We start from the raw sequence: 23,236 nt of genomic DNA on the forward strand, positions 1-23,236 counted from the left end.
TACTACAAAGCCTGCCTGTATTGCAAGTTGGATGCAACGGGGATGAGCCCCTTATAAAAGCGTATTCACACACTGGCTGAGTAGTGAGTAGTGGATGAGCCCCTTCGATTGCTGGATTCCTGCCTTTTAGATTCCTAAAGCTTTCCCTTACTGCACAGAGATGCTATCCCTACAGCTCCTGTCTGTAAAATGGCCACTGAGCTCCGTGCATAGACTTTTATTGCAGGCTTGAGCCCGCCCCTATGCTACCTCCCGATTGGCTGGGAGAGCCGTTTGCAAGGCATTATGGGGTAGCCTGATGTCAGGTGATCTTGTGAAATCCTCCATTTTAGATGTAACATGTGGCAGGCGCCAAAATGTAGCCGGGTCCGGTCAAAACGGGTTCGTCCGAACCGGGTGAAGTTCGGATTCGCTGCGAACCGAACTTTTCCGGAAGTTCGGACCGAAACCGGGTTCGGTTGTCCCGGTTCGCTCATCTCTAGTTATAATATTTAGGTTTACTTGCTCAGTTGGGTGTGTTACTTAACCTATGAACAATCAGCCAGATTTACTTTTTACAATAGGTTATAGATGTGGACAGGACCAGTGGCGTAACTACCGCCGTAGCAGCCGTAGCGGCTGCTACAGTGCCCGCGGCATGAGGGGGCCCATGTCGCCTGCCGGCATGGGCCCCCACCATGGCCGGAGGCTCCGCTAGCAGCCGCTACGGCTGCTACAGTGCGACGCCACTATACACTACGGCAGAGCAGGGAGGTATCTCCCCGCTCTGCCATTAAACAAAAGACATGTATCCCCTATCCACAGGATAGGGGATACATGTGTGATCGCTGGCATTGATAGGGAGAACGGGGTACTGAAAGTCCCCTGAAGTTCTCCATCACAAACATCAGACTTCCGGGGTCTGTGTCAGCAGCTTCGTAGAAATGAATGGAACGCCGGTCGCGCTTGTGTGCATGCGTGACCAGCGCTCCTTTCATTTTTATTGAGCTGCGCAGACGCCGGAAGTCAGAGGTTAGTCATGGAGAACTTCAGGGGACTTTCAGTCCCCCGTTCTCCCTATCAATGCCAGCGATCACACATGTATCCCCTATCCTGTGGATAGGGGATACATGTCTTTTGTAGGACACACTGTAGGTCACATTTTTTTGGGAGGGGGGACGCTGCATGGCGTTCCCTACAGGGGGGGCTTGATGGCGTTCGCTACAGGGGGGGCTGTATGGCGTCGCCTACAGGGGGGGCCTGTATGGCATTCCCTACAGGGGGGGCTGTATGGCGTTCCCTACAGAGGGGGTGTGTATGGCGTTCCCTACAGGGGGGCTGTATGGCGTTCCCTACAGGGGGGGGCTGTATGGCGTTCTCTACAGGGGGGGCTGTATGGCGTTAGCGCCATACAGCCCCCCGTGTAGAGAACGCCATATAGTCCCCCTGTAGATAACGCCATACAGCCCCCTCTGTAGATAACGCCATATTGCCCCCTCTGTAGATAACGCCATACAGCCCCCCTGTAGATAACGCCATACAGCTCCCCTGTAGATAGTGCCATACAGCCCCCTCTGTAGAGAACACCATACAGTCCCCACTGTAGAGAACGCCATACAGCCCCCTGTAGATAACGCCATACAGCCCCTTCTATAGATAGCGCCATACATCCCCCTGTAGAGAACGCCATACAGCCCCCCTGTAGATAACGCCATACAGCTCCCACTGTAGATAACGCCATACAGCCCCCCTGTAGACAACTCCATACAGAGTCCCCCCCTGTAGATAACGCCATACAGCCCCCTTTGTAGAAAACGCCATACAGCCCCCTCAGTAGATATCTACAGAGGGGGCTGTATGGCGTTATCTACAAGGGGGCTGTATAGCGTTATCTACAGGGGGGCTGTAAAAAAGGCACTATCTACAAGGGGGGGTTGTGTGCCACCCAGGGGAGGGGGGGCCCCAGTCAAAAGTTTGCTATGGGGCCCAGTGTTTCCTAGTTACGCCCCTGGACAGGACTGTAAAGTGATACGGTGTCTATGGTGCCATAACTTATATTTTCAGATACTGAAGAATAAGGAACAAATGTCTTTGGTACACTGTTTCAAAAAGTTCAATAAATAGTAAATTATTCTACCAATGTTAAAACTCATTGATAAAGAAGTGGATAAAGATTAACAGTTGAAATATGAGAATGTCTGTGATAAGATTGGAGAATCTAATAGCGGTTCTCCACACTGCAGGTGAAATGAAGCATTACTTAGGCCAATTGAAATCAATGGGCATCCCTGGATTGCACAGACTAAAGTGACCCTTAATAGTCATTCTTTGTAGAAACCCCCTCTTTCATTTTAGCAGACTATAAAGAAAATGGTCTGTTCTTTAAAATGGTTCTGTCAGAGTAGAAAAAGGGTCTATTTTTTTCCAGAAATAGTGTCACTCTTGTCCATGGGCTGTGTCTGGTACCAAGAGAATGGGGCTGAGTTGCCATACCAGACACAAACTATGCCACGTGTGGCGCTATTTCTGAAAATAAAAAATGATTCCTCATCTCATTGAAGACCTTTAATATACAGTGTATATTTTGGCTAGAAAAGCTCAGTGATTTAGGATTCTTTTTGTGGAAATTTTTTGGAACCACACTTGCCTTGTATTCAATTGTAGGAAATATTAATCTCAAAGAAAATAAAGGGGTTTAAACAAAAAAAAAATAACCTTCTAGGACTCACTAGTAAATTATGGACACATATACTACACAGCCAGAAAATCATGGGACCACAAATACAAATGAAGAATATTTATTAAATTGTACATATATAGACCAAGTATAATGTTTTTGATAAACAATAAGGATAGGAAAAATACCTGCTAACAAAGGTACAGAAATAAAATCACATATGATCCTGGTAACAACATGCTATACACACATGGGACAAGAAAGTTAAATCTCATAATGTCACAGGAATCAGATCAGATTTATAAATTCCCAATGACAGCAAAAAAGCATATAGTAGCTTGCACAACCCCTTTAAATATACATATAGATTCATATGTCGTCCTGAATTAGGTAACTGTTTATAATCATAACGGGGAAAAGCTACTTGTGTGAATAAGTCAGTATGGTGTGAAGAGTTGTGCATTTACATGTGCAAATAAGTCATTATGCTGCACCTATAGAGAGTAAATAATTATTTAACAAAACATTAAGCATAAACTAAGATTTTATTTTGTAAAAGTTAAAAAAAAATAAAATACAAATATACGGTAATGCCGCAATTGTAACAACCCAAACAATAAAATTAACATGCTATATAAACCACATTGTGAACGCTGTACAAAGAAAATAAATGCAAAATACCACAACAAAATTACTGCTTTTATTACCCCCCAAAAAAAATAAAAGTTAATCATTAAGTCCCATGTACACAGTGGTGGATTAAGTAGAACATAGACCCTGGGCTGGTCAAAGGGCTATGTCCTTACATACTTACAGTCTCCAAACATCGCTGACAGTATCACACTGTGTAGGGACACATCCTCCTGACAATGGGAATGATAACACGCATTTGTCATTTAGTCCTGGGCTACACAAAGACTTTATATGGAATACAAGGATTTCCTACAACAGACATATCAAGAGAGGGGACAGATCCTCTATAAATCTAGTGACTCACAAGTGATGTCTTCTCTGATGGGAGTCGTTCTCTTTTCTTTTCTTCTCCATTTGACACAGACCATTATGGTGACTTCTCCTGATGACTACAGTTTCTTGATGAGACATCTTTGCCCCTCCCTTCTGCAGCCATTTCCAGCCTCTATCGAAATACAAAAATTCAGACACCAAGGCCCAGGCCCATACATTAAAGGGGTTGTTTGGGCACGGACCGGATTTTCATACTGATGACCTATCCACATGCCCGCACAACCCCTTTTACTTGACTAATAAATTCGGACTCCAGACCAGACCCTAGAATACATACAGACACCAGACCTTTTAAACTATTGCAGTCCCGAGACCAGACCTCCCTAAACTAATACAGACCCCAGAACAAGCTCCCTAAATAAATACAGACCCCAGAACCCTTAAACCATCCATCCCCTTATACTTACATAACAGCTCAGTCTTCTCTATGGAGTCTTGCTGCTGACCAGCAGGTCTCTAAACAGTAACAAGAACTGCAAACATAAGAACATCTGAAAAACTGCAATGTACTTTGGGCGGCCATGGGCCCCCCGGGAGCCTCAGGCCCTGTGTGTCCATTCAACACATCCCAATGATGATCCGTCATTCCATGTTCCCCAAAATGGTACCAATGAAAACTATATCTTGTCCCATAAAAAATAAGCTAACATACAGCTACATTGAAGGAAAACAAAAAAATATTAAAGGGATTCTCTGGACTTCCATATTAATTGACTCCTTAGGATGGGTTTTTAATATAAGATCAGTGGGGGTCCGACTTTTGGGAACCCTGCCAATCAGCTGACTGAAGAGGCCACGGCTTTCTCTTCACTGTTTACTAATGACAGCCACATACACTTTTATAGCGACTGCGCCTGGGATTGCAGCTCAGTCCCATTCACTTAAATGGGATCAGAACTGCAATCCCAGACACAGCCGCTAATGAAGTGTACGGTGCTGTGCCACAGTCCCATAAATCAGCTGATCGTGTTGGGCACGGGAGTCAGACCCCCATCGATCTGATATTGATGATCTATTCTAGGAATAGGCCATCAATATAAAAGTCCCAGAGAAACCTTTAGGGCTCTTGGAATGCATTAACACAAAAAGATTTAATTTTTTTTTAAGTATTTTTATTGTGCGAAAGTAGTAAAACATAAAGAAAACTATTCATAGTTTGTATCACCTTAATCGGTACGACCCATAGAATAAAGGTAAAATGTTATTATTATTATTTTATTATTTACAAATGCAAAAAACAATGGCAGAATAGCTTTTAAATATGTAACCTAAAAATAATTCTATTGAAAAATATAACTTGTCCTGAAATTCCAAGCCCTTTTACGGCTATGCTGATGGAAAAATATAAAGAATGCTTGGTCCTTCAGGTCACAAAAAAGCTTTGTCGTTAAGGGATAAATAGGAAAAACTGTTTCAAAAAAGTACTACAGAAAAGGTAAATAAGGTAAAATACTGTAAGGCGCTTTTGCATGTTTATGTTAGAGGTAATGTTTGAATTTATGATATTGTAACAAAAGTCAAAATAAAATTTTTATGCTTTATGCTGTTTATAACCAGACAAAAACTATAAAGAAAAAATAGAAATAAAATAAATTAAATAGGCAACATATGATCTCTTTAGTATCCATATGTTGGGCAACTGGAACAATTTGACCTGGATTTCCTCCTGAAATTATATTTAGTTTTTTTAGAAAATCCTTTATTTTTTCCTTTTGAAGTAAACATAGGGGAGTGGACATATGTTTTATAGCTACGGTAATATTCTATTTATGTCAACAGCATGGGCATCCTTTCTGAATTGGATGTATGTCTAATTTACATATGTAGTGGCAAATTTTCAGGATGCTGATCACCTTAATAGCAATACTTTAAGAACTAAACTGGTTGTACGTATGAAATTTAAAAAAAGGTTGCTTTTTTTTGCCTGATACAAATAAGTGGGGCCGAGCTGCAATACCAGATATAGCCCATTGACGAGAGTGGCGCTGTTTCTGGATAAATAAAAGCAGACTTTTTTCCTAACATCGCACAACTACTTTAAAGAGACACTCCAGGCAAAACTTATACACTGTTTTATGCCTAGTACAGGGCCTAAGTAGACACTGGCACAGAGATTCAAAAAAAACACCTTGTGTCACACCCCTTCAGTACCTGCACTAGACATAAAACAGTCGATAAGTTTTGTCCAGACTGGTCATTTTTTAATGCTAAATATTTATTAAAAGATTATCTGGTTTAGAAAACCCCTTTTCAAATACTCTGTTTGGGAATTCTGAACCCCTTTCAGGCCCCCCATCTATTAGCTATCTATTAGAGTGGCTACAAATAGCATATTTCACTCTGGAGGACCCGACACATCTTTACATTACAGGGGCAGTTCTTTTGACTTGAATGAGAACTGTGTAATGCCTAATTTCCCCTGTGGTGACGCTGCAGGGAAGTTAACACTTAGTTCTATCACAGATGATAGCTGATCGTTGGGGTCTCAACAGCAGAACACTCTGTGATTTGCTTACTATCTGTACACCCTACTAACAAAAAGTGGAAAACCCTCTTAAGTATCTGAACATTTATTTCATAGGAGAAAAGTATCAATAACAACAGAATCACGTGACCAGGAGAGAATTTTTACTTGTGTTTGCGACCTACATGTACATGCAACAGAACAAAATTCAGAATTCAAGACATTTTTTTTTTATTTTTTTTACTTAATGTGTATCTTTTGTCTCCTGTCCAAATAACCACATCTTGATAAAAAATGTTACCATCTCGGTTTGCATATTTTTTCCGCCAGCCCACATGGCAGTTATTACAGCTGGGAAATGAAAGATGTGATCTGTGAAAATGGCTACTTTCATGCCTGGTTCTTCTCGATTCATATAAGCTGTGAATTTCTAGTTTCTGGATAAGTACAAAGATATGATCTGTATTTACACTTCCTTATCTCAGAAATTAAAAAATAAAGTTGATACATAAGTAAATAGCATAGTGGAGGAATAACTTGTTCCTAGTGACTGTAGCCGAGCCCAGATGTGTAATAGAATCCTGCAGGGACGATGAAGCTTACTTCAACTAAAGCATCAACTTATATTACATTCATCAATCTATATACAGGGTGGGCCATTTATATGGATACACCTAAATAAAATGGGAATGGTTGGTGATATTAACTTCCTGTTTGTGGCACATTAGTATATGGGAGGGGGGAAACTTTTCAAGCTGGGTGTTGACCATGGCGGCCATTTTGAAGTTGGCCAGTTTGTATCCAACTTTAGTTTTTTCAATGGGAAGAGGGTCATGTGACACATCAAACTTATTTAAAATTTTACAAGAAAAACAATGGTGTGCTTGGTTTTAACGTTACTTTATTCTTTCATGAGTTATTTACAAGTTTCTGACCACTTATAAAATGTGTTCAAAGTGCTGCCCATTGTGTTGGATTGTCAATGCAACCCTCTTCTCCCACTCCGATTCCGCAGCATAAACTCACATGCTATGTATTAAAAAATATGCACCGCAGGTCAATTTCTGAACGGTTATTCTGTATTTTTTTTCCGCAGTGTGTGGATCAGATTTCTTCAAATCTCATCTACTCTGGTGCTGCTGTAATAAGCTGCAGATTTTGAGCAATGACATTTGTTGTGGAAAATCCGCAGTGTTTACGCTATGTGTGAACGTACCCTTAAAAATACTGTAGTCTTTATATAAAACAAAATCTGTCCCAGGTGACCGCTGCTGCGATCCCTGACAGCCTCCTTAGATGACGTTGTTTTGTCCTATATGACTGCTGCAACCAATTACAAGCTGCAGCAGTCATATTGGACAAAACAACATCATCCCAGGGCATTCGGGCTGATCACCAATTACGCAGCCCATCTTATGCTTGAGATTATTTTTGATGTTCATCACTAAATAAAATATAGATATATTATATGCACATTTTGATTATATATATAACAGAGTACTTTTGAAGAGAGTCCATTGGTTCATTGATTGATGGTGGCAATTAGAGATGAGCGAACCGGGACAACCGAACCCGGTTTCGGTCCGAACTTCCGGTAAAGTTCGGTTCGCAGCGAATCCGAACTTCACCGGGTTCGGCCGAACCCGTTTTGACCGAACCCGGTCAAAAACATTATACAAATCGGCAGCCACTTATCTCTATCAATCACTGATAGAGAAAAGAGGCTGCTGATTAAAAATAAAATAAAAAGCATTTCATACGTACCCGGTCGTTGTCTTGTTAACGAGTCCCTCTTCTTCCTCCAGTCCGACCTTTTCTGACGCGGCAGCCTGTGATTGGCTGCAGAGGCCTCTGCAGCCTGTGATTGGCTGCAGAGGCCGCGGCAGCCTGTGATTGGCTGCAGCGCTCACAAGGCTGCATCGTCATCAAGGAATGTCGGGCCGGATGTCGAGAGGGACGCGTCACCAAGGCAACGGCCAGGAGACCGGACTGGAGGAAGTAGAAAGTTCTCGGTAAGTATGAACGTCTTTTTTTTTACAGGTACTGTGATCGGTAGTCACTGTCCAGGGTACTGAAACAGTTACTGCCGATCAGTTAACTCTTTCAGCACCCTGAACAGTGACTATTTAGTGTATGTGCACACACACTAATTACGTCCGTAAATGACGGACGTATTTCGGCCGCAAGTACCGGACCGAACACAGTGCAGGGAGCCGGGCTCCTAGCATCATACTTATGTACGATGCTAGGAGTCCCTGCCTCTCTGCAGGACAACTGTCCCGTACTGTAATCATGTTTTCAGTACGGGACAGTAGTTCCACGGAGAGGCAGGGACTCCTAGCATCGTACATAAATATGATGCTAGGAGCCCGGCTCCCTGCAGGGTGTTCGGTCCGGTACTTGCGGCCGAAATACGTCCGTCAATTACGGACGTAATTAGTGTGTGTGCACATACCCTTACTGACGTCACCTAGCAACGCTGCCGTAATGATGGGTGCACACATGTAGCCACCCGTCATTACGGGGCCTCATGCACACGAGTCGACCATAAAAACACCCGTTATCACGGGTCGTAATTACGACCCGAAATAGCGGGCCCATAGACTTCTGTTAGCCACGGGTACCTTCCCGTTTTCTCACGGGAAGGTGCCCGTGCCGTTAAAAAGATAGAACATGTTCTATTTTTTTATTTTACGGGCCGTGCTCGTAATTACGACTCGTAACTACGAGCACGGCCGGCCGGCCACGGGCAGCCGGCCGCTTTTGCGAACCGTGCTGTCATTATAATTATAGCAGCACGGCCCGTAAAATAGAAAAATAGAACATGTTCTATTTTTTTAACGGCACGGGCACCTTCCCGTGAGAATACGGAAAGGTACCCGTGGGTAACAGAAGTCTATGAGCCCGTTATTGCGGGTCGTAATTACGACCCGCAATAACGGGTGTTTTTACGGTCGTGTGCATGATGGGAGCACGGCTCGGAAAAACGAACGGCTGCCCGTGCTCATCTCCTGAAATACTCTGTGCTGCCTTAAACTCTGTGGACAGGTCAGGATCCTGTTTCTTTTAAATGCTGCTAGGGAACCCGCTCGATCCACTATATAAGGCTACGCTACAGTGCAGCATTTAAAAGAAACAGGATCCTGACCTGTCCACAGAGTTTAAGGCAGCACAGAGTATTTCAGGAGATGAGCGTGCAGATTCAGTGCTGTTGTGAACTCTGCTCTTACCATTACGTAGCTCTCAGTCTGTTATCTCTCCTCCACTCCTGTCCTCAAGAACACCTTCACATGATTGCCAAGTCACCACGTAATGGTAAGAGCAGAGTTCACAGCAGCACAGAGTATTTCAGGAGATGAGCGTGCGGATCTTGTGCGTGGTGGTGACTTGCCAATCATGTGAACGTGTTATAGAGGACAGGAGTGGAGGAGATGTAACAGACTGAGCTACGTAATGGTAAGAACAGAGTTCACAGCAGCACAGAGTATTTCAGGAGAGGAGCGTGCAGATTCAGTGCTGCTGTGAACTCTGCTCTTACCATTACGTAGCTCAGTCTGTTACCTCTCCTCCACTCCTGTCCTCAATAACACCTTCACATGATTGGCAAGTCACCACCCCGCACAAGATCCGCACGCTCATCTCCTGAAATACTCTGTGCTGCTGTGAACTCTGCTCTTACCATTACGTGGTGACTTGCCAATCATGTGAAGGTGTTCTGGAGGACAGGAGTGGAGGAGAGGTAACAGACTGAGAGCTACGTAATGGTAAGAGCAGAGTTCGCAGCAGCACTGAATCTGCACGCTCATCTCCTGAAATACTCTGTGCTGCCTTAAACTCTATGGACAGGTCAGGATCCTGTTTCTTTTAAATGCTGCACTGTAGCGCAGCCTTATATAGTGGATCGAGCGGGTTCCCCAGCAGCATTTAAAAGAAACCGTGTTTGTGTATGTGTGTTTGTGTATATATGTGTGTTTGGGTATGTGACTTTGTCTGTTTTTGTTTTTATATGTGTGTGTGTATATATGGGTGTGTTTGTGTATATGTGTTTTGTGTATATGTTTGTGTATATATGGGTGTATTTGTGTATATGTTTGTGTGTAGATGTTTGTGTGTGTTTTTGTATATGTGTATATGTGTGTATATGGGTGTGTGTTTGTGTGTATATATGGGTGTGTTTGTGTATATGTGTTTGTGTATATGTGTGTTTGGGTATGTGTGTTTTTGTTTGTATATGTGTTTGTGTATATGTGTTCGTGTATGTGTGTATAACTGTGTGTGTGTGTGTGTGTGTGTGTTTGGATATGTGTGAGTTCGTGTATATGTGTTTGTCTGTTTATGTGTGTGTGTATATCTTGTTGTGTTTGTGTATATATGTGTGTCTGTGTATGGTTGTTTGTGTGTGTGTGCGTGTATATATGTGTGTGTAGGAGAGTAGAAGTATTGGTATTGTTCACATTGATAACTGTTTTTTTATGTTGTTGCAGATTTTGATGTACCGATTGGACTACATCTACGATTCGTTGGACTACTGCGTAGATCTGCGTTTTTTCAAATTTTAATAAAATGGTTAACGAGGGTTTTGTTGGGGATTTCTTATTTCAATAAAAAAGAATTGTCTTTGTGTTTTTTTTTCAAACTTTATTAGTGCCTAGATAATGGCAGTTGGCTGATTGACAGCGTCCATTATTAAGGCGGTACTTAGTGTTAGCCGGTGCAGAGGCTAGCACTAACCACCCATTATTACCCCGGTACCCACCACCACCAGGGGTGCCGGGAAGAGCTTGGTACGATCCAGTACCCGACCATCTGTTGTGATGGTCGGGTACTGGGGCGGCCGTAGGCTGGTATTATGAGGCTGGGAAGGGCCAAAATCAGTGGACCTTCCCACCCTTGTAATGCTAGGCTGCTGCTGCTGTGTTGTATCGGGCTGGTTATAAAAATGGGGGGGACCCCCACGTCGTTTTTTTTTTGGAATTTAACAAATTTAGCAATAGACGGGTCCCCCACATTTTTAATAACCAGCCATATACAAGGCCGCAGCAGTCTGGCATTACATGGGTGGGAAGGGCCACTGGTTTTGTCCATTCCCAGGCTAATAACACTGTGTTGTATGTGGCTGGTTATGATAAATTGGGTGGAACCCCATGTCTTTTTAAAAAAAAAAAATGTAAATAAATAAATAATTTAAAAAAATGACGTGGGGTCCCCCCCACTTTTATAACCAGCCAGATACAACACAGCAGCAGCAGCCTAGCATTACAAGGGTGGGAAGGTCCACTGTTTTTGGCCCTTCCCAGCCTCATAATACCAGCCTGCGGCCGCCCCAGAGCCCGACCATCACAACAGATGGTCGGGTACTGGATCGTACCTGGCTCTTCCCGGCACCCCTGGTGGTTTTGGGTACCGGGGTAATAATGGTGGTTAGTGTTAGCCTCTGCACCGGCTAACACTAAGCCTCGCATTAGTAATGGATGTTGTCACTCAGACAGCGGCCATTACTAAAGTGGTAATAATAAAATTTGAAAAGAAAAAGACAAAGATATAGATAAAATATTTTATTGAAATAAAGCACCCCCAACACAACCCTCATTAACCATTTTATTGTAGAAAAAAAACCGTCATCGAAGTAGTCCTCGAAACCGACGTAGTCCAAACACCAAACCTGTAAAAAAATAAAATAATGAAATAAAACATGTCGTAGGCTTAGATTCAGTTTAATGTGTGATACTGACTGTTATACCATGTATAGAAGCCTGCCGTGAAGTTGACTTAGATACAGGGCGCCAGCAGACAGTATCATACATGGCCATACATACATACATATATACAAATATACATACATATATACAAACATACATACATACATACATATATACAAGCATGCACATATATACATGCAAATATACATACATGCAAACATACACACATATATACATGCAAACTATCATACATACATGCATACACACACACACATGAAAACATACATACAAACAAACATGCAAAGATACATAATACATATATACAAGCATGCACAAATATACATGCAAACATAAATACATGCACATATATATATATAAACATACATGCAAACATACATGCAAAAATAAAAACATGCAAACATACATACATGCACATATATACATACATACATGACAACATACATACAAACATACATGACAACATACATACATGCAAACATACATACATGCAAACATACATACACACATGCAAACATATATACATGCAAATATACATACAAACATGCACATGTATACATACATGCCAACATACATGCAAACATACATGCACATATATACATACATACATGACAACATACATACATGCAAATATACATACATACATACACACATGCACATACATGCCAACATACATGCACATATATACATACATACATACATGACAACATACATACATACATATATATATATACACACATGCAAATATACATACAAACATGCATACATACATGCAAACATACATTCATGCAAACATACATGCAAACATACATACATACAAATATACATACACACATGCACATATATACATACATGACAACATACATACATACATACATGACAACATACATGCAAAAATACATACATGCAAACATACATACATACATACATACATGCAAATATACATACAAACATGCACATATATACATACATGCCAACATACATGCAAACATACATGCACAGATATACATACATACATACATGCCAACATACATACATGCCAAAAAATAATAATAATACGTTCATACTTACTTTCCTCCTGTCCGGCCTCCAGCGATGACGTTTCATTCATGTCGCCGCTGCAGCCTGTGATTGGCTGCAGAGGCGGTCACGTGGGATGAAGCGTCATCCTGACGTACGTGACCGCCACTACAGCCTGTGATTGGCTGCAGCGGCGAAAGGGATGAAACGTCATCGCTGGAGGCCGGACAGGAGGAAAGTAAGTACGAACGTATAATTTTTATTTTTTTATTACATTTAAATTGTATTTTCCGCGTGTACTGTGAAGGTTGCTGAAAGAGTTAGTGCAGCCCATTAACTCTATCAGCACCCTGGACAGTAGCATGCTCGGCGCACGTAAGTGACAGGTTCGGTCAGAACTAGTTCGGTCCGAACCGAACTTTTTTGTGAAATTCGGCGAACTAGCCGAACCGAACTTTTGATAAGTTCGCTCATCTCTAGTGGCAATGCTATGATTGGTTATACTATATATAAAATGGGGGTTTCACAATATGATGTTAGGCTTGAGAAAGACCCATTTATATAAAACAGAAAGGTTGCAATTTTGTATGCACCTGTAATTGGCATGAATAAATAGTAAAATGTTTGCAATGAAGATGCGGACCCAGCAGAACACAAGTGGAAGTACATTTTTGATCTATCCAGCAAATAACCCTCCAATTTTTTGTCTATAACACACCCTGTTAATTATAGGCTCTCACCTACAGTATAAAAATTGTATGGATTAAATCCCAATAGAATAAAAATATTTACTGAGAAAACAGGGAAAAAACTGTGGCCATGTAAACAAGTACTAAGGCCAGATTGCCACAAAGAAGGGTCGTTTCATAACTGGAAGTTCTTAAAACCCCAAAGTTCAGTAAAACTGGGCAAACGTGGGAGTTCAGAAGTTCTCAGGTAATATAATATATGGCTACGACGTTTTGTTTTTTAATAGGTTAATCCAGCCTTGCAATGTTATGTTGTTCCTTTTCCTAATGTTGTTAATAAAATCCACAATTTTATAATTCAGCATTGTAGAATTTCAATATTCAAATTTCAAACTTTTAGCCTTCTTATGACACGTGACCAGGCAATGGACGTTCTATATCACATTTTTTATTTGTACACGGAATACATTGCCGATTATTTCTTTCTTACCCTGTGCTCTTTATTCCTGGTTTTGATGAATTACTCTTTCAAAGGCTGGCATTAAAAAACCTAGTTATGTACCTGATAGCAGTCACACAACATACAATATTTATAACTCTAAAACCCTACTGTGCCTTCCATATGAGACTGATAGAAAAAAAAATGATCCCATGATCAATCAGATGTAATATTACCGAGGTATTCTCCCTAGAAGCATTGTCGTATGGAGACACTGTACAGTGCTGCACTAAAAAAATACAACTCTATAGTACGGAGCCGCAGGGACCTCCGTAAAGCCTTTGTGCTCAGGATTCTGCCCCGTGCATGAGGCACATGGCTCAACATTTCTAAGTAAATTTCTGCATTTCACAGTAAGATTTTTTTTTTCTTGGCAGTTAATTTAATTCAGATATTTCTTCTCTTCAATTTCACCTCCCTAAGTGCCAAATCCTAATATAATATAATATTCCCCATAATGAAGTTTACAATGACATTAGTATTAGTGTAATTTTATAGTCGATATGGTGTTGAAAATCATTTATGCCTGCTGTGTTTTTACGATAGACATTGGGATGTCACCATCTGTGTAATGAAATCTTTCCTCTATAACCGCATGGTAACAATACATTTTCTTTTCTACTTTTTTTTTTCTTTAAGTTTGACTCATTACTAGGCTTATCTTTCAGATTTGTGTTTTAAATGATACAATAAAGGCGTAAAAAAACACATTTATTTTTTTATCTTTGCAATTTTGTGTTTTGTCTATTCCAAAAAAAAAAATACTTCCAATAACTCATGTTTATCATTGATATTTATCGTGTATCATGGATATTTTTTCAGGATGCAGCCAGGTCTAGTGTTGGGGAGAATCGTGTGTCAGTATATTGGAAGGTGCTGGGCAGCCCGTCTTGTCTAATATTATGGGAGTGACTAACAGGCTGTAAACCAGCATGGCACACTCTTATAAAAGCTACATTTGTGTGCAATGATAATTCTCAGCAGCCATCTCCTCATGAATAGTAGGCGTGTGAGAGGGTGTTTTATCAGTATATGTCACCTGTGTAATCTCCCTCTATGTAGCATTGTGTTTTGTCTGCGTCCTGTTGGGAGGTGGTGTTATACCTGCCCTCATGACTAAGTATGGCCTGTTCAGTGATTTTACAATTATAGTTGTTTTTCCGTGATTTGTATGTCTATACCTAGCAAACAAAGTTCAAAGACCAGTTTATAAAGCAATTGATATTTAACAGAAATCTGGCGTAGGGCCAGATACCAGAGGTTGGCTTGGACTGAATTTACTGACTTTTCAACAGATTAAGACAGACCAAATTCAGTTAAAACAGGCAGAGCAGTCATCATCTGAATTTAGGGACATCAAGAGTGGTTGTGCTAGATCCATGCTTTAACTAAGATGTTTGGTTGCAGTATGCACCTCCTCAGGTCACTGCGGGAGCTACCCACTACCTGTAGGAATGCCAGGGGTAAAGGCCCTCAGCCCTTGGTTGTGCCACTCTTCAGAAGTATGGAACTTGCTAGCCCCTTCATGGGTGGTGTGCAGACCGCTATCTTTCATGAAATATCCACTCCCGCCCTCAGTAAGTGGCCAGAAACGGAGGAGGCACAATTTGGGTTTGCAACTGGAGGAACAAACGTGCAATAGCAAATGCCAGGAAAATTATAAATACGTCTATTTTCCAAGTTTCTGTGCCAGGTACTGGGCTGGTGTTAGACACAGAATTTGCCATAAATGTCTGATAGATGCAGGTCCCACCTCTAGTACCAGCACTTACCTCATATCCTGTGGATATGCCATGAATGTCAGAGATGGGAGTAACTTTTTTAACAAAAGAGTATTTAAACAGACAATTGCAAAAGTGATACTCTGCAAGGACAACAATCCTCATGGTCACACTAAAATATATTTTCCAAATAATTGCCATTAGTAACAACCACTTTCTTATATGATTACATTAGAAGTTTTCCCCAGTTAAGTAAGCACGTTACCCCACTTTATTAGGGTCAGTGAACCAGAATACACCATGGTAACTTCTGTACTATCAAATGATTAACTTTAATCCATTTGTCCAGGTGGGCCTCATCAATTTCACTTATGGGGGCAAGAGGTCCTTATTCAATAATATTCACAATACTTATACTTAATGTATAGAGCCCAGGGGGTAACTAGGAAAGACTGGGTCCCATAGCACATGCAGCCCCCATTATAGATAGTGCCCCCTGTAGATTGTGCCATACGGCCCCTCTGTAGACAGTTCTATACAGCCCCCTATAGACAGTGTCACACCCCAATTGTAGATAGTGCCCCCACCTCCCCCTTGCAGATAGTGCCATACAGCCCCCCTCTAGATATCGCCATAAAACCCCTCTGTATATAGCACCACACAGCCCCCCTTAGTACATATTGCCACACAGCCCCCCCTTAGTAGATAGTGCCACACACAGCCCCCTGTAGATAGCGCCACAGCCCTCCCCTTGTAAATAGTGCCATACAGCCCCCTAGTAGATAGTGCCACACAGCCCCCTTTACTAGTGCCACAGAGCCCCCCCTTACTAGTGCCACACATTTGATACGCTTCCTCGGCTGTGTAGACTCTTTTGGCCATAATTTTGTTCAGCTACTAACTAACTAAGTAAGTTTTTTTGTAACTTTTTTTGTAACTTTTTTTTTAAAATTTTGTCTTTACATTTTTTTTAACTTTTTTTTAAAACCTTTTTTTAACAAAATATAAACAGCGCTACTCTCAACTGCGCAATGAGAACACCAACCCTGCTGCATTCAAACAGTAAGCGTACCCTACCTACCAGGGGAAAACTAAATTAGAAGTGGCATTGCTACCTAAGGCTGGGTTCACACGACCTATTTTCAGGCGTAAATGAGGCGTATTATGCCTCGATTTACGCCTGAAAATAGGGCTACAATACGTCGGCAAACATCTGCCCAGTCATTTGAATGGGTTTGCCGACGTACTATGCCGACGACCTGTAATTTACGCGTCGTCGTTTGACAGCTGTCAAATGACAACGCTTAAAATGACTGCCTCGTCAAAGAAGTGCAGGACACTTCTTTGGACGTTTTTGGAGCCGTTTTCTCATAGACTCCAATGAAAACAGCTCCAAAAACGGACGTAAAAAACGCTGTGAAAACGCCGCGAAAAACGTAAGTTGCTCAAAAAACGTCTGAAAATCAGGGGCTGTTTTCCCTTGAAAACAGCTCTGTATTTTCAGACTTTTTGGTCACTACGTGTGCACATACCCTAACAGGGAACTCGGGCAGTGGGCAATCTAGCGATACAGCAGGGTGATGGCGACCAGGTACTGCGACAGGTGATCGCTGGGCACAGATCACATGGCAGAAGGACACTGTGGGTGACTGAAATTATATAATTATATAATTATATATTTTACAACCAGTGGGCACCAAAGGTGGTGATCACTGGTTAGTGGGCACAAAAGGGCAGAAAAGGGGCAGCTCGCTGGGTTTTTTTGTTCTATTTTTCACTCTTTGACTGTATTTCTTCTTGTCTCCGTCTCTGACAAGCTCTCTGACAGGAATGAGCTTGTCAGAGACGGAGATGTCGGCAAACCACTGCTCCTGCGCTGTGATTGGCCTGTCAAAACTGACTGGCCAATCACAGCTCGTGCTGGCACGGGACCACTCTTATTGGTCCTGTACCCGCGAGTCCTGCTCAGCAACTGTGTGTTGACATGGTGACAGTTTGAAGCTTGGGCGTAACTGTACGCCCTATTGCGGGAAATCACTTTGATTTCGGACGTACAGTCACGCCCAATCGCAGGAAGGGGTAAAAAGGTGCTGATTGGCGGGGCAAGTCATATTGTCCCACAAACCAGCGTCATTGTGCCACCGGGCATTGGAGGGGCCGGTCGGTGGGCGTCACGGGTTCCCTCATACGCCACTGATAGAGCCCCATTTTGTTCCCTTTTTAGCTAAAAGTTTCATAATCATTTTTATTTGCATTAATAAAGGTTATGTTTTAAAATCCATCTCACCACCTTTGTGACCCTTATTTAATTTGGTTTTAGGGGCATTAGGTTTTGTGTAAGTATAAATATCGAATAGAACCCTGAACACAAAATTTCAAGTGATGAAGTTTAAAGACTATGTACGCCTTTGAAATTTTTTTTTTCTTATATAACAGTGTATCAGTGTAATTGGTCCAACCTCCAAAATCTTTTTATTAAATTATTTAACTTTTTGAGATACAGCTGCTTTGTATTCTCTATACAAAGCAGCTGCATCTAGCGCTAAGACCTGAAACCTTCAGGTACGCGGGTCTGACGGGTTCAGTGTCTTTGACATGCAGGATCCACCTATAATCGATCACATTTAATTTATGAACTTAGATGTGATCGATAATGCACTCGATCTGACACACAGGACCCGCTGACACTGAACCCATCAGTCCCACAGATCTGACAGATACAGGTTTCAGGGCTAGATACAGATGCTCTGTATACAGTATACAAATCAGCTGTATGTCAAAAAGTTAAAATAATTTTGAATAAAAACTATTTTGAAAGTTGCACCAATCACACTTTGAAAAACGATTTCAAAGGTATACATAATTTTAATTGTGTATCGGCGGTCCACACGTGTGTGATGCTGTGATGTGCAAGACATTAATCGAATGCTGATCTCTGAGTAGATAGGAGAGGAGATGAGTGGAAGTCCAATTCTAGTGGCGCTATTGTTTGTGACTGAGGTCACTTAACCATTTGCGCCTGTTTCTCTCTACTTCCACTGGTTTCCTCTCTTATCTACACGGCCATCAATGTTTGATAAAGGTCCTGTATAGACTAAAAAGTCACACAAGTGTGGACTGCCCATACACATTGAAGCTTCATTCACAAGTGAAATTTTGTTTGAGCAGTTCTTTATGTTGAGAATTGAGGATCCTACTTCAGCACCATTAACCCACTGTCAGAACTCCGACTAGAGAACAAAAAATAATAATTATCACATTGTAGACCAGACAAACTGTTCTTGCTTACTTACCCTCCTATGGCTTTTCTTAAGCTTCAGTTCCCACCTTACTGTGTCCTGATGCCGTCAAAGATCAGAATGTTGTGTGTGCCGCCTTATGTTACGCCCTGACAACGCCACAACACAGTACAGTGGCTTGCGAGCTGGAGCAGACTTAGGAGCCAGGGAGGGTAATTATGCTAGCGCAATGATCCTTCCTCTTGGAGTCCAGTGTTGGACTGTGGTACCTTGGGCCCATATATATATATATATATATATATATATATATATATATATATATATATATATATATATATATATAAAAAATCTTACAGCACTCTAGTAGAAAGTAAAAAAAGCTGTGATTTATTTAATCAACATCAAACAACGCAGTGTTTCAGTCCTGCAAAAGGACCTTTCTCAAGCATTTATTCAAGCTTGAGAAAGGTCCTATTGCAGGACTGAAATGTTGCATTGTTTGATGTTGATTGAGTAAATCACCGATTTTTCTACTTTCTACTGGAGTGCTGCAAAATGTTATTTTTCAATATTATACAGTCCATGGATCGGGACTACTTGCTTGGCACCCATTCACTTTGGATGCTGTGAGTGCTGCTGCTTTCTATTTGTCTATATATACACTACCGTTCAAAAGTTTGGGGTCACCCAGACAATTTTGTGTTTTCCATGAAAACTCACACTTATATTTATCAAATGAGTTGCAAAATGACTAGAAAATATAGTCAAGACATTGACAAGGTTAGAAATAATGTTTTTTATTTGAAATAATAATTTTCTCCTTCAAACTTTGCTTTCGTCAAAGAATGCTCAATTTGCAGCAATTACAGCATTGCAGACCTTTGGCATTCTAGCTATTAATTTGCTGAGGTAATCGGGAGAAATTTCACCCCATGCTTCCAGAAGCCCCTCCCACAAGTTGGATTGGCTTGATGGGCACTTCTTGCGTACCATACGGTCAAGCTGCTCGCACAACAGCTCTATGGGGTTGAGATCTGGTGACTGCGCTGGCTACTCCAATACAGATAGAATACCAGCTGCCTGCTTCTTCCCTAAATAGTTCTTGCATAATTTGGAGGTGTGCTTTGGGTCATTGTCCTGTTGTAGGATGAAATTGGCTCCAATCAAGCGCTGTCCACAGGGTATGGCATGGCGTTGCAAAATGGAGTGATAGCCTTCCTTATTCAAAATCCCTTTTACTTTGTACAAATCTCCCACTTTACCAGCACCAAAGCAACCCCAGACCATCACATTACCTCCATCATGCTTGACAGATGGCGTCAGGCACTCTTCCAGCATCTTTTCAGTTGTTCTGCGTCTCACAAATGTTCTTCTGTATGATCCAAACACCTCAAACTTCGATTCGTCTGTCCATAACACTTTTTTCCAATCTTCCTCTGTCCAATGTCTGTGTGCTTTTGCCCATATTAATCTTTTCCTTTTATTAGCCAGTCTCAGATATTGCTTTTTCTTTGCCACTCTGCCCTGAAGGCCAGCATCCAAGAGTTACCTCTTCACTGTAGACGTTGACACTGGCATTTTGCGGGTACTATTTAATGAAGCTGCCAGTTGAGGACCTGTGAGGAGTCTATTTCTCAAACTAGAGACTCTAATATACTTGTCTTGTTGCTCACTTGTGCAGCGGGGCCTCCTACTTCTCTTTCTACTCTGGTTAGTGCCTGTTTGTGCTGTCCTCTGAAGGGAGTAGTACACACCGTTGTAGGAAATCTTCAGTTTCTTGGCAATTTCTCGCATGGAATAGCCTTCATTTCTAAGAACAAGAATAGATTGTCGAGTTTCACATGAAAGCTCTCTTTTTCTAGCCATTTTGAGAGTCTAATCGAACCCACAAATGTAATGCTCCAGATTCTCAACTAGCTCAAAGGAAGGTCAGTTTTATAGCTCCTCTAAACAGCAAAACTATTTACAGCGGTGCTAACATAATTGCACAAGGGTTTTCAAGTGTTTTCTAATCATCCATTAGCCTTCTAACACAATTAGCAAACACAATGTACCATTAGAACACTGGAGTGATGGTTGCTGGAAATGGGCATCTATACATCTATGTAGATATTGCATTAAAAACCACACGTTTGCGGCTAGAATAGTCATTTAGCACATTAACAATGTATAGAGTGTATTTCTGATTAATTTAATGTTATCTTCATTGAAAAAAACTGTGCTTTTCTTTAAAAAATAAGGAAATTTCTAAGTGACCCTAAACTTTTGAACGGTAGTGTGTGTATATGTATATATATATATATATATATATATATATATACATATACACACACACATATACTTGCATATTACTCAGATACAGTATATTTACACACATATTTAAGTAGACATTAACTGTCATGAACAAATACACGGTAAACTGTGAGGTCCCTGTTCTTCCCAACCTCTGTCCCTACCTACTTGTACGACCCAACCTAAACGACGGCGCACAACTGGGCGGCGTTCCCTATACTAGTACAAGTGAGACTGACAAATGGATAAGACAGAGACACTACGAAATAACAAAGGGTCACCTGGGAAGTACACGGAGGGAGAGGTAGGGCAATTGCACCAAGGGCAAGTTCGGGCGCAAAAGGCAGAGTCAGGCAGGCAGGGTCAAACTGAGAGAGTGCGGAAAAACAAAAAGTCAGAAGGCAAAGAAAAGTCCAGCCGGGGTCAGGGTACACAAAGGAGTCAAAATGCAAGTCGCTCAGGGGAGTCTGAAACAAGGGAAAGCACCAGGCTAGGTAACTGTAATTACAGAAAAAGGCCTACTACCCCCAGGCTGAACTAAATAAGGAGAGGGCGGGAGCTCAGGAACATCAGCCAGGCTTTGATTGGCCTGACGCACCTGAGCTCCTATTGGCTGCAGACTGCCTCAGTCTGCTAGGCCGGGCGACACCCGAGCGAGTAACTCTCAACGTCCTGAAGACAGAGGGAGCAGCAGGCAGGGAGTACGTGACATACACATTATAAACACATATATTCGCACACACTTTTCTACAGATGAAGTTTGACGTTTGGACATCATATAGGATGCCCAGGACAGCAGTAGAGGAGGATTGCTAGCACAGGACAAGAAGCCTCTGTTTCACTCTGACTTTTCCCCTCACTTCCCCTTCCGTTTGGCCCGACTGCTCGAAATTTTGGTAAATAGCTCATATGAACCAAACCGACCGCACTGTTTTAAGGTTCTTGCCCCTCATCAGTACAAGGCAGGGTAAAAAAGAAATTGCTAGCAAATCGATTGAATGGAGCGATTTTAACCCCTTTCTTGACATTTGTCGTATGGATACGTCATGGAGAGCTAGTGCTTCCCGCATTTTTCCGTATCAATATGACAAATGGATGGCACCGGCTCAGAAGCTGAGTCGGTGCCATCATCACCAGATGTCAGCGATGTATTACAGCTGACATCCGGCTGTAATGGAACTTTGCTTTGATCCCCACCATTAACCCCTTAAATGCAGTGATCAAAAGCGATCACTGTGTTTAAGGGGCTTGCAGCTCATCAGCACACCAGCAATAAAATTGTCGGGGTTCTGGTGGCTGCAATGCTAACGGGAGGCTTAATACTGGCCTCCAGGTCTGCCTAGAACGGAAGCCGATCAGGCCCCGCCCCGACTTCTCCTTCCCTTTTGCCATGTTTGTTTTCGCTACCAATCAATGAGGTGACATTTTTTTTTACAATTTTTTTTAATGTAACTTGAGCATAAAGCCATTTGTACATTTTACACCAGAACAAAGCTCATTACATGTATACAGCACCAGAACAAAGCTCAGTACATATATACAACACCAGAACAAAGCTCATTACATATATACAGCACCAGAACCAAGCTCAGTACATATATACAACACCAGAACCAAGCTCATACATATTTATAACACCAGAACCAAGCTCAGTGTATATATACAGCATCTGAACCAAGATCAGTACATATATACAGTGCCAGAACCAAGTTCTGTACATATATACAGTGCTAGAACCAAGCTCAGTACATATATACAGTGCCAGAACCAAGCTCAGTACATATATACAGCATCACAACAAAGCTCAGTACATAAATACAACACCAGAACAATTAAAGCTCAATTTAGTGCAACCCATGCTGTATAGGTTCATACAACATAAAACTACAGCTCCCAGTATGGCCCAAAAAATA

The sequence above is a fragment of the Rhinoderma darwinii genome, chromosome 1 (genome assembly GCF_050947455.1).
Source record: "Rhinoderma darwinii isolate aRhiDar2 chromosome 1, aRhiDar2.hap1, whole genome shotgun sequence".
Taxonomy (NCBI): Eukaryota; Metazoa; Chordata; class Amphibia; order Anura; family Rhinodermatidae; genus Rhinoderma; species Rhinoderma darwinii.